General features: G+C 45.9%; 1 protein-coding gene across 1 annotated transcript in view; it reads left to right on the top strand.

Annotated features, from left to right (window-relative positions):
- The window catches only part of LOC121282846 (N-acetyl-beta-glucosaminyl-glycoprotein 4-beta-N-acetylgalactosaminyltransferase 1-like), an 827662-nt gene that overhangs the window by 482530 nt on the left and 331496 nt on the right, over positions 1-13636 (top strand). The gene's annotated exons all lie outside the window — the stretch shown is intronic.

The following is a 13636-nucleotide window of genomic DNA, read 5'->3' as shown; positions in this document are numbered from 1 at the left end:
GCTGTTGGGGTCAGGAAGGAGTGTGTGGGCACGATTTGAAAATTGTGTCCCCAGAGGGCAGCTGAATCCCAGCACCTCTGGATCACGATGCAATTTTCAAAGGGAAGGGGCAGAAGTGGGAGAACAGGAAACCCACTTACCTCCAGTTAAAGGCCCATTAAGTTACTTGGGAGGAGCTGGTTAACAGCCTGGAGAGGGTGAGAATGCAATTTTCAAAGCTGAAATTGCTGAACCCAAACCATCTGGAGCCTGTTAATCCTGTTGGTGCAAGGCGGCCAGAAGTTAAAGTTTTCTTAATATTTAAAAATTCCAGGGATCTTGTGTTGGATCGTGCCGCTTTACCTTGCATTTGGTGGTTTGGCCACTTGGGTGAGGCTGCTGACCCTCCGAGGTGCTGCCTGCTCTCTTGTGCAAGGCAGTAGCAGGCCCCATAATGGCTGCTGTCTGCCTTTGCCACTCGCACTCTGCAGGCAGCTCCTGTCTCCTGGGAATGCTGGGTGCCGTGAATTGGGTGCTGAACGCTCCTCCAGCCCAATTAGGGCGTTTAAGCCCCAACAGCAGGCAGTTAACTGGCTGATTGACATTTAATCTTGTTGGGGCTTCAGCAAATGAATGTGGCGCAGTTGCCACTAGCTTTTTGGCATGTGGACAGAACCACCGCTGCACCATTATGTTCAGCCCTGAATCTGAACTGAACTGAACTTTTACTGTCTGAAAAGGGATGACTGGGAGAAGAGAAATCAGCCTGGCACCCAAAGCTGGTGTTTGATTTTAATCTACTGTTATCCATTTGCTCCTTTCTCCTACCTTCAGCAGCAGGGTAGAAATGGCATCACCACGTTAATAAATATCGGTAGTGTTACGGACCAGAGGGAATTAATTTAAGAAGCCCTGATTTCTCCTCTCATGCCCATCCATAAACAGAAAGGTGTTTTTGATTTTTGATTTTCCCCATTACAAGTAGTGGCATGTTTTCCTCAACCCTTCAGTTTTGGAGTAATCCAATCTTCTATTAATAACACAACATCAAACTCAAGATAAGGTAAAATAAAAGGGTTGATTTATTTTACAGACACACAAAACGCGGGAAAGGTGTTTCACAATGTTCATCCCTTTTTACACTGATACAATAAAAGAGGGATAAGGGAAAGAAAGGGGTACAGGGCAAGACCACGATAAAAATAAGAGTTATGGTTTCATTTGAACCCAGAATGCAGAATCAAAAATCCAATGGCATCTTCCTTCAGAGGTTAGCGGCCTGAAACTGTTGCAGGATGATCTGACTTTCCAGGAGTGAGGACTTCCACGATAGGAGAAGGCACGTAGAGATGAATTAGTCTTGAAGACACAAATACAGAAGTTCCAATGTTCCAATAGTTCACCATGTAGATGAGGGCCGTATTCTTCACCTGTACAGATCCCTTTCTCATGCTACCTGTTCGATGGTAAAATGGCAGACTGCCTGGGTACAGTTCCACATGGCAATATTACAGGTTCTTGAAGCTTGGGGGGAAGGTCACGTGACATACCCCTCACTTCTCCTCCTAGGTCTTGGTCAAAGGATGTATTAATTCCCCTGTCTGGAACTTGAGGTGTTTAATAGAGGAGTCAGGGTCCCTCTTGTCTTTTGCGGACATACTGTCTCCGTTGGCCGGAGCTCTGCATTAGAAGTGCAAAGAGTTGGGCGTATTTCTTCAGAATTTGATTGTCAGCCGTCACAGAGGGCATTACCTCTCATTAGCATTATCCCGTTAAAGGTAACAAGGTCATGCTGGTTTCTGAAGGTTAGAAATTCCTCTGGTATGAGTCACGGCTAGGCAGGGTAAAACCTTGTCCATTTTCAAAATAAAAATAACAATTTTATAAAGTAGCCAGGTTAACCGTATGTATGTATATATTCCTGTCTTCTGGCTGGGACAGTATTAAGAAGACATCTGAGAGGTTCAGATGGTATCATCATTGATTGCAGCCAGTTTATGTCTCCCCTCTTTCCTCAATGATGAGGCAGGCGCACTCCAGGGTAGGTTTCTGTCTGTGCCACATGGGCATTCTGCTGAGTGTATCATCAGGTAGAACGATCTATAAAATAGATTATGTTCAATTTTACCTCAGTTTAATTGAATTGAAGAATGGAATCAAGAAACACTTCTTCACACAAAGGGTAGCAGAAACCTGGAACTCAATCCCTAAAAAATCTGTGGATGATGAGTCAATTGAAGCTTTCAGGACTGAGATCAATAGATTTATGAAGTGATATAAAGCAAAGGTAGATAAATGGGGTTATGGTACTGATCAGTCATGATTTTATTAAATGGCAGAATAGGTTTGAGGGGTTGAATGGCCTCCTTCTGTTCCTATTTTCCTAAATTAATGTGCCTGGCATCTTGCAATGAAGTTTGATTTGAATGTGTTGTCACTCCTTTATTTCCCAGTTCCGTCCCCTATCTCCCCACCTATTGTTTCAACAGCAGAGCACAATTAGGAAGCACCACTATGGTCAAGTGGCTCCATTACTTTCCTCCCTGATCATCTGTCTAGGTATGATTCATGCTTAGGGAGTGCAGATAAAAAATTTGTTCCAATGCAATCTGTCTTACCGGAACATTTAGACCTAAGGGGAGTGCTAATGATGTTGGCTTCAATTTTTTGGTTCCACACAATAGAGGACTCTTTGCAAAATTGACTAGAAGGATAAGGAAAATAAAGCACTGAATGACTCTGGGAGATGGAACTGATGAGTCTGAAGTTCATCACATCAGCAGTACTTCAAGATAAGTTACTGAACCACTTAAATGAACTGACACCTTTCCCACCCACAATGTGGCATAAAACTCATTTTAATTTCTGTGTTTGTGTGTTTTGCTGTACAACCACTTTCATGCACCTTCACACATGACAGACTTCTTCAAAATAAAGCAATATAAAGCAGTGAACAAAATAAATGGAAGCTGATGAAGACTAAATATTTATTGATGAGTTAAGAATCCTTTGAAACAATTACATAGTTACGAGGCGTTCAGATCTGGAAGGTGACCGAGTCTATGGTAGGTAATCATGCTACGTGTCACTGATAAAAGAGACAAAGGAACGTAGGAAGAGGAATAGGCCATTCAGCCCCTCGAGCTTGTTATTTTGTTCAATTAAATCACGACTGACCTATATTTCGTTTACTCGCCTTGCATATCCCTTGACTCCTTTTCCTAACAAAAGTCTAACAAGCTGTCTTGAAAGTATCAATTATTGCAAATCCACAACATTTCAGGGAGAAAGAATTCCAGACTTTCATTGGCCTGCTGAATTCATTGCAAAATGCCCAGCTCTAATCGAAGACTGTGCCTCCTTGTTCTTGAATCATCTGCCAGAGGAAAAAATCTTCAAACAAATTTGAAGATTTGTTCAAACCTTTTTAAACAAAGGAAACGTTAATATTAATAGATCTCCCATGCTGTGGCTGATATGTGGGACGTGATTTTTCAGTCCTGTGAATGGCGGGCGTCATGGGCGGAACGGGAAAATGTGGAGAACGGCCAAGAGTCTGTTTCCTGCAGGTGTAAAAATAATTTGCAATTTTCCACTCCCAGCTTTCATGGTGGGTCAGGTAGTCTGTTGCACCATGCTGGGGAACTGCATTTGCATCCATTTGAATATCATGAATACTCACTTCAAAGGCAGGTCACCAGAATCACACCCCCACTGCAGATCAAATGGCCACACTGGTGGTAAACTAGACTGGCGTGATTCACGACCAGATGTGTGCCACCACATCCCTAGACATACGAAGGTGTCTACAGCACTCTCTCTCACTCATCTGGAGGTATGAGGGGCACCTTCTGTAGACCCTTGGTCTGGCCAGACACTTCTGCTCAATGGTTCTGTCAGTCTCAGCTTCTGTGTCTTGAGGGGGCCCCGCTGGCCCTTGTTCATCAGGGGCCCCCTGACCTGACCTGCACCTGGCGAGCACCACTTCACTCGTGACCTCTAGGTATGTTTGCTTACCTTTCATTGCGCTGCGTCCATGGGAAGTCCCAAGTGTCAGAAGGGACCGACTGAAAAGAGACCACGGGTGAAAATGCATATGCTTAATGGCCTTAAGACCTCTAAACATTACAGCTAGCAGTTTAAGATTTTCAAGGCTCCCTCCCCCACAAAATTCTCATAACATGAACGCAAGTCGGTACTGCTGTGTAATCGAAAGCATACAGTTTGACATTGCCCTGACTGAGGCTTCTGTCGCTTGGCAGAATTCAGTCAGATCCAAGCCCCTGAGTTAAAGCCCTGTCAGGCCGGTATCATTTGGGGGATTGGTGTTGGGGGTTTGCATGCCCTACCAGTGATTCAGAAGGCTGTAATAGTGCTCCAAGGAGCTAAGTGGGGCTGTAATGTCTGGGATGAAAGTGACCCATGGGCTCCACACTGACTCCCTAGTTAGCGACTGGAAAGTGATCTTTGGAGGCTTATGCGCATTCATGTTTCTGTTCAATGTTCCTGCAGCCACGAGCACGAATTACTCATGGATGGAGCAGGCAACATTGTGTTCATCCTGGCAATCAGGCAAGTAAGGAGGAGGGGAAGAAGGGCCCATTGCCACCAAGCTGAGGCTGAGGCTGGGCTAAGGGAAGAGCCTGACCCTGATGAACAAGGGCCAGCGGGGCCCCCTCAAGACACAGAAGCTGAGACTGACAGAACCATTGAGCAGAAGTGTCTGGCCAGACCAAGGGTCTACAGAAGGTGCCCCTCATACCTCCAGATGAGCGAGAGAGAGTGCTGTAGACACCTTCGCATATCTAGGGATGTGGTGGCACACATCTGCCACATTCACCGGGAGGAGTTGATGCCACAGGGACCGGGAAGCCATCTGTTGCCAGTGGCTTTAAAAGTGACCACCACTCTGAACTTCTTCACGAGTGGCTCGTTCCAGGGCTCCACTGGAGGTCTCTGTGAGATTTCTCAAGTTTCTACTCTCAGATGCATTCGAGAGGTTACACACGCCTTATTTAGCAAGGTGCACAATTATGCCCAGTTCTCCCTAAATGAAGCTAGGTTGCCAGAGCTCTTGGATTTGTAGCGAGCTCTTGGATTCCCACAGGTGCAGAGTGCCATCGGCTGCATTCATGTGGTTTAAACAGCTCCCTGGCAGCGTTTTACACAACCTGGCACTCCAAAGGGTGGTTGTCTTGCCAGAATGAGAGATGGAGGAACTGAATTTCTCCTCCAATGATGAGGACATTGAGAAGACTGAGCTTGATGAGTGCAAGGAAGCTGAGGCTCCAGAGGAAACATAGAAACATAGAAAATAGGAGCAGGAATAGGTCATTTGGCCCTTTGAGCCAGCTCCAGCATTCAATATAATCATGGCTGATCCCCTATCTCAATGCCATACTTGCACTCTCTCCCCATACCCCTTGACACCATTAGAGTCTGGAAATCTATTTCCTTCTTAAATATATTTAGTGACTTGGCCTCCACAGCTCCCTGTGATAGAGAATTCCACAAGTTCACTACCTTCTGAGTGAAAAAGTTTCTCCTCATCTCAGTTCTAAATGGCCTATCCTGTATCCTGAGACTGTGACCCCTTGTTCTAGACACCCCAGCCAGAGGAAACATTATCCCTGCATCCAATCTGTCCATCCCTGTCAGAATTGTATACGTTTCAATGAGATCCCCTCTCGTTCTTCTAAACTCCAGTGACAGCACAAAACTAAGTGGGAATATGAGTGGTGAGGAGGATGTTAAAAGGCTTCAAGGCAATTTAGACATGTTACGTGAGTGGGCAAATACATGGCAGATGATTATAATGTGGCAGAGTATTATTTAAATGGTGATAGATCTCTCCTCATACGACATTCCTGCCATCCCAAGAATCAGCCTAGTGAACATTCGCTGCACTCCCTCTATGGCAAGTATATCCTTTCTTAAGTAAGGAAACCAAAACTGCATACAATACTCCAGGTATGGTCTCACCAAGGCCATGTACAGTTGCAGTAAGCCATCCTTGCTCCTGTACTCAAGTCATCTTGCAATAAAGTCCTACATATCATTTGCCCTCTTAATTGCTTGCTGCACCTGCATGCTTGCTTTCAGTGATTGGTGAACAAGGACACCCAAATCTCTTTGTACACCAACATTTCCCAATCTATCACCGTTTAAATAACACTCTGCTACATTAAAATTCATCTGCCATGTATTTGCCCACCCACTCAAATTGTCTAAATTACCTTGAAGCCTCTTAACATCCTCCTCACCACTCACATTCCCACCTAGTTTTGTGTCATCAGCAAACTTGGAAATAATACATTTGGTTCCCTCATCCAAATCATTGATGTATATCGTGAATAGTAATAGGAAGAGGTCATAGCATGGGCCAGATGAGGCAGGCATGCTCATGACATGCTAATAGCCATCAGGTTCCAGAGGATGATGACAAATAGCTCATACAAGCCTCTTTAACCAGTGCTATCCACGCTGGGTCCACCTTACTATCTTGGTTCCGATCCTAATCAGGTCAATGCAGCACATCCATCTCTGAATGAGGAGTGACAATCTCGTGTCACGATGTCCTCACCTTTGGAAGGTAGGGCAGCATGTGGCCTTTCTGTTATTGGATAATAACTGCAACATGGTGTTTTGTGCACAGAGTTGAGATGGTGCAGCCTCTTCCAGCATCTCGCCAATATTCCACTGCCTACGGCAGCCTGCAAGAGGCAAGAGCAGCACTGCAACCTTCAGTGCTCTTGTGGCAGCATGCTTGCAGTCTGGCAAGGCGCCTCAAGAAGAACAGTCATCACTTAGTGGTTCTTGATTTCATGTGTGGGGTTGATCCTGAATCTGCACTGTGTTTTGTCCGCACAGGCAATCATTCAGGCAAGACAAGTGCTCAGACCTCATCATCATACTCAGTCCTCAACATTTGATATTTCCACGGGAAGCAGTCAACTGTAACTCTCAGTAATGGATGTGAGGCAGCACTTCAGCTCACCTTTCAGTAACCTGCGAAAGCCTCTGGCATAGTCTAATATCTGTCAAGCACTCATGATCATGCCTCTGTTTGGAGTCTCCAAGTGTCCTGTGCTGCCTAGCCATGGCTTTGTGGGCCCAAAAGAAATTTAGGCCTTAAGGGCCCCATTTGATGATAACAAAGAGCACATATCAGATGTTTTGGAGCCTCACTCTGATCCCATTTGAGACCTCCACATTTTCATTCTAACTGTCTGACAAATGCACATGGAACCCGGGCACGCCAATGTGATAGTAAGTTGCAAATTACTATGTCCACTGAGCATCTCAAAGCAAGCAGAGAGTCAACGTGATGAGACGTTAGCCAGACCTTCTGGCCCAGCATCGCACCCTCTGATGTCCAAGATGGCATCTCGGGCCTCTGCATACAACTTCTAAGTGGCACAGTTTTAACCATCTAGTAGGGAATGCAAGGCCCAACATGTCAGCAAGGCACATAGTTCTACATCATGGAGGTTGAAAGGTGGGGACTAATGTTGGGGGCGATGTTCAAATGTACAAGCAGACATGAGTTAATACAACAGGCAGACAGGAGTGTATAAGAGTTCTGAGATTGGGTTCACATATAAAGCTCACTCCGACTTACGGAAAGTACATGGAAGCCAGTGAAAGATGCACTGGCGTCATGCACATTGCTGTTTGATCCTGTAAGATCTACATGGAGCAATCTCCAATGCGGAAGCATCGGGAGACTAAAGCAGCCTCCTGGTTCTAATCTCATGAGGCAACATTGTATGAACCTCTGAGGCAGGCCTCAGAGATGCCTTGCCAACCACCAGGTTCTTAGAGTCACAGGCTTCATTCATGTTGATACTGCGCAGAGAACAGGCAGGCATTGTAATGAGATGGTTCTAGACACCATAGAGCAGAGGCAGGTGATGGGATATCTGGGGTTGGGAGGGGTCGGGGTGGTGGTGGTGTGCATTTGTGACACTTGACTGACCATGGAGCATTTAATCAGATAGAAGAGGCATTCGCAACATGAGAAGTGGAGTGAATCAAAACCTATTTACATTTGTGCAAATTTTATACAGATTGTGGACACATACTAAATGCTCTTACTATTTCTTTTTTTCTTCTTACCCTATCACTACATCTAGGTGCTTCCCCTGACATCCACAATGGGGGTGAAGGCAGCCTGCTGACTGCTATGCCCTGTTGCCTGATGACTTTGAGCATCCGCTGGAGGGCCAAGGTCTGGAAGGACCTGGTCTCCTATCGTGGGGCAGGTCCATCATCCTTGGGCTGTGGAGCTGCAGATGATGGGGTTACAGATGGATGGAATTGGGATCGGCTGGACACTCTCGGAGTCACCTGGGTGTTTGGCCCTGGCATGTCAAGCTGATGGTCCTCCTCCCTATCAGTGCCTGAGAGCCCGTGCCTGACTCCTTGAGGAAAAGGGGCACCTGGAGTGTGGTCAAGTTGCCCTGTCCACCTCTCGCTTAGCCACTATTGGATCCCACCTATGCTTAGAGTGATGAAGTGCAGGTGAATATCAGGCACTATGCGCTGGACCAAGCTATCCATGGCAGTCCCAACAACATTACAAAGTACTCACAGTTTCATCAGGTGAACGATGAGCTGGCAATGGATTCTCACTGGCTTTGGAAATGCTGGTCTCACCCTTGGTCCTCATTGGCCAGCTCTGCCACATGCTTTTCATGCTAGGTGAGGGGGTATGAGCTCGGGTATCCCCCCTCTGGCTGGGGCATCTCCCTTTTGTTGTGGGTGATCTTCTCCTGCATAAAGTCAAATGGACAGACTGTGAGCAGGACAGATGCTAAAGCAGATGATAAGGACGCCTGCTGCCTTTGGGCGCTGAGTGAATCTGTGTAAGGGTTGAGGATGTGAGCTACACAGGATGTGAGAATAGATGAAGAGATTCAAGTGTATGTGAGAGACTCAGTAGTGATGTTCCTTGTGTTGGCAGCGTGTGAAGTCCCTGTGGACTGTAACCCTGTGAATGCCTGATGGGCTTGTGAGAGTTGAGAGCGAGGAGAAGGTTGACTTAACCTGGCGGAGTAGAGGAGATCATTCATCCTCTTCCTGCACTGGATGGCAGTCCTCCTCTGAGTGAGCATTGGCGCTGATCGCCCTGGCGATCTGCTCCCAAGCTGGTGTGGTGAAGTTGGTGGTCCTCCTTCTGCTGTCACGAGGTAAAGGATCTCCCAGAGTGTCTCTGCAGTTTCAAGAAGTGCCCCTAGCATGTTGCCGCTGAACTTGGGAGCAGTAAACCTCTTACCTTTCGGGGCCATCACTTGCCATGATCAGTCCCAGGCTGCAGACAGTGAACGATGTGCGTGTGTGCGGTTTAAATATAGCGGTTGGAAAGATGAGGTCATGGCAGGGTGATGAATCCCAGTCTCCAGAGTGGAAAATTCCGCCCATCATTGCATGTTAGCCTGGGAGTTTTCCCGCAGTGTTGAGTTCCCAAGGATTGGGAGGTGCTTGATCACATCATTATTTGCATTGGCCCAGCACTAGCTAACTGACTGACTACACCCACAATGTTATAAATTAGCACTGAACTGTCTCTATTAATGCCTTTCTCTCATCCCAGTGTAAGCACCATCTTACCTCAGTGACATATTAGCTTGTAAAAAACACTGAGAATAAATTAAATCTCCTTTCTAATACTGCTTGCAGATCAGTTATTTGTATGTTTTTTATAAATCTGATTTTTCCATGATCTATTACACATGCAAGCACACACACAAACGCACACTCATACATGGAAATTCTCTGGATATGTATTTCACAGGAGCAGGATGAAAAAATGCAATTGCCATGATAATGCATCACATGCACACTCACAAGTCTAAAGTTGATAATTCCCCAGGGCGCAGCTGACATTTTCAACTGAAGCCCTGAGCATTAGACAGAACCATGGCCTTGAAAGTAGGTGCAAATATTTCTAACATTAAATGATCAATGTTATGGACACATTTTTTATTTTCTTTTAGAGGACAATATATTTTATGTATGTAAATTGTGGCTCGGTTTGCAAAGTGCATGGGCTGATTTTCGCCTCAGCAGCAGGAAGGAGGGCCCAGACACAGACTCTTGACACCACCTGAACCTGAAAGTGGGAAGTACCAAGGATCAGAGGGACCTTGGTGTGCATGTCCACCAGTCCCTTAAGGTAGCAGGACAGGTAGATAAGGTGGTTTAGAAAGCATGTGGGATACTTGCCTTTATGAGCCTGAATCACATCCTGTTGTCTGGATGAATAGAATAGATAAACTGCTGTTGTCTGTATTAGGTTGCTTGGATTATATGACTTGTCCTTGTCTCTATCAGTGTAGCTGTATCATTGACAGACTGTTTGTTTCCTTTTTTTGTTAAAAAGATTCTGCTCTTGCTTGCGTAGCTGGTCTACGCAGTCTTCTCATAGAGTCATAGAGGTCTACAGCACAGAAAAAGGCCCTTCGGCCTATCAGGTCTGCACTGATCAAATAAGTACCTAAATATTTTAATCCCATTTTCCAGCACTAGGCCCATAGCCTTGTACGCCATGGCATCGCAAGTGCACATCCAAATACTTCTTAAATGTTATGAGAGTTTCTGCCTCTACCACCCTTTCAGCCAGTGAGTTCCAGATTCCCACCACTCTCTGGTGAAAAATTTCTTACTCACATCCCCTCTAAACCTCCTGCCCCTTACCATAAATCTATGCCCCCTGGTTATTGATCCCCCCACCAAGGGGAAAAGTTCCTTCCTGTCTACCCTATCTGTGCCCGTCATAATTTTATACACCTCAATTATGTCCCCCCTCAATCTCCTCTGCTCCAGGGAAAATAACCCCAGTCTATCCAACCTCTCCTCATAACTAAAACTCTTCAGCCCAGGCAACATCCTGGTAAATCTCCTTTGCACTCTCTCTAGTGCAATCACATCCTTCCTATAATGTGGATTCCAGAACTGCACGCAATACTCTAGCTGTAGCCTAACCAGCATTTTATACAGTTCCAGCATAACCTCCCTGCTCTTTTATTCTATGCCTCGGCTAATAAAGGCAAGTATCCCATATGTCTTCTTACCTACCTGTTCTGCTACCTTTAAGGGACTGGTGGACATGCACACCAAGGTTCCTCCGGTCCTTGGTACTTCCCAGGGTCCTGCCATTCATTGTGTATTCCCGTGCCTTGTTTGTCCTCCCCAAGTGCATCACCTCACACTTATCCGGATTAAATTCCATTTGGCACTGATCAGCCCATCTGACCAGCCCGTCTACATCCTCCTGTAATCTAAAACTATCCTCCTCACTATTTACCACCCGACCAATTTTCATGTCATCTGCGAACTTACTGGTCAACCCTCCTACATTCAAGTCTAAATCGTTTATATATACCACAAACAGCAAGGGACCCAACACCAGTCCCTGTGGAACCCCACTGGACACAGGCATCCAGTCACAAAAACACCCCTCAATCATCACCCTCTGCTTCCTGCCACTCAGCCAATTCTGGATCCAATTTGCCAAATTGCCTTGGATCCCAAGAGGTCTTACCTTCATTATCAGTCTCCCATGTGGGACCTTATCAAAAGCCTTGCTGAAGTCAAAGTAGACTATGTCAAATGTATTGCCCTTATCTACACACCTGGTCACCTCTTCGAAAAATTCAATCAAATTAGTCAGACATGACCAATCAAGCCGACATGCTTCAAACTGAATATAAGTGACATGCACCTGACGAACCACACTTCTCTTGGAACTTTGATGTTTGTTTGCCTAACTTGCTTTGGGAAGCACCCACGAGCATCAGCGCCAGACTTCACAGGCAGCACCGCATCACCTTCAGGAGGTCTCTACTTACAAGACCTGCCATAAGGTCGGGGTGCCTTTTCAATGGCTGCAGGGCTATGGCTTGCTTGGGGAAGGGGCAGAAGTGGCCTCAGGCAAGGGAAGAGGCTGCAGGGCTAGGGCATTACTGGGGAAGGGGAATATCCTAGGGAGTGTGTTGGGGCACATGTTGATCTGTGCAAGTGGCTTCAAGCAGGTGAGGGCTGAGGAGGCAGTCTCCAGAGGAGATGAGTCCGGATGGAGATGTGAGGGTGCGTGAGAGAGAGTGGGTGGTGCTGTCCCTTGAGCTGGCAGTGAGTGAGATGCCAGTGAATGTATGGTGGGCGTGTGAGTGTTTAGAGTGATGAGACGGTAGCATTAACCTGGCAGCATGGATGAGATCATTCACCCTCTTTCTACACTGGATGGCAAACCTCTTTTGTGCAGCATTGGTACTGACCCCACTGCCACCGCCTCCCAACCGGAGTTTTGATACTGATTGGCCTCCTGCAGCCAGAATGGGGTAGTACACATTGCGGTGGGCTTCAACAGTGTCCAGAAGCGATCCCAGGGATGCATCACTGAATTATGGGGGTTACAGTCTTCTTGCCTTTCAGGGCCACGTGTTCTGTATTGCAGTCCTGGACTGGAAGCACTGAGAAGTGTGGACACAGCTGCACGTCAAATATGGCGCCCGGCGTGAGGAAACGGCAAGGTGAATTGGAGGCCACCCACTAGCGAAACAGCATGTTTCCTGGGAATGCATGATCAATGAGGTGGAATTGGGATGACAGAGAGTGAAAGCTCACCGTTGCAGCCAAGGGGTAAAACGTCCTTTTTCCTGTCCACTACCACACTTAGTGCAAATCTGGGATGATTCTGCCCTTGATATTTTTAGTGTTACTACAAACTCCAACTTGTACAACATGTTTAATAACTGGTTTTAATAAATTATTTGACATTCAATCTCATAAGAATTAATTATAATTCTGTTTACCCAAAATATTTTTTTTGTGTCAAAATGGAGAGATCAATTGTGCACACCACAGGCACATTAGGATCTTCTCCTATGAATGCTCCCATTGTTGTTATGGCTGACCTTTGGCTCCAAAGTCTAAAGTACATTCATGGCCAGCTTCAAATCACCTGGAGTAAGGCCCTGGTATTATTGATGGAGGAATTCTGGTGCCAACTGTTTTATCTAAAGTATAGATGTATTTTTACATTATTCCTACACAGAACAAAGGCAGGACAGTAACATAAACAGAATTAGTTCTTACAAACTCTGTCTGTTTCCCTCAATGTTGGTGATAATTGTTGGTAAGGGTTTGTTCAATAGGTCTCACAAAACGGTTCAGAGATTGTGAGGTTGAAAAGTAGTGTTTATTGGTAACGCATAACTATTTACATGTATACAAGATATAGCCCAGACCATGAGCTAACTCCATGCTTTCTTCCACACAGGTCTCTGTATACTCTTAGACAGCAGGCCTCTTGACATGTGACCCTTTACATCACACTGTGGGAGGTACTGTTTTCCAATCCCACATTAATCCTTGCTACACCAAACACCCTATAGACCCCAAGTTTTCACTAAATGTATTTATAATGTAATCTTTCTTTACGTGCTACTCATTCTCTTTCTCTCTCTCTCTCTCTCTCTCTCTCTCTCTCCCCCCCCCCACCCCCACACACACTCAAGTCTCTCACTTTATAAATTCGGATGGTCTGGAGACATGACAATGCTTCCAAATCTTGTTCTGGTCATGTTTGGAGAAGTGGTAGGCTCAGTTGCTTTGGGAGTTGAACTGTAGTATTCTGTGTTTCTGGCACTTGGTT

This window comes from Carcharodon carcharias, chromosome 10 (genome assembly GCF_017639515.1).
Source record: "Carcharodon carcharias isolate sCarCar2 chromosome 10, sCarCar2.pri, whole genome shotgun sequence".
In the NCBI taxonomy this organism is placed as follows: domain Eukaryota; kingdom Metazoa; phylum Chordata; class Chondrichthyes; order Lamniformes; family Lamnidae; genus Carcharodon; species Carcharodon carcharias.
This window is presented reverse-complemented; position numbering and strand designations above follow the sequence as displayed.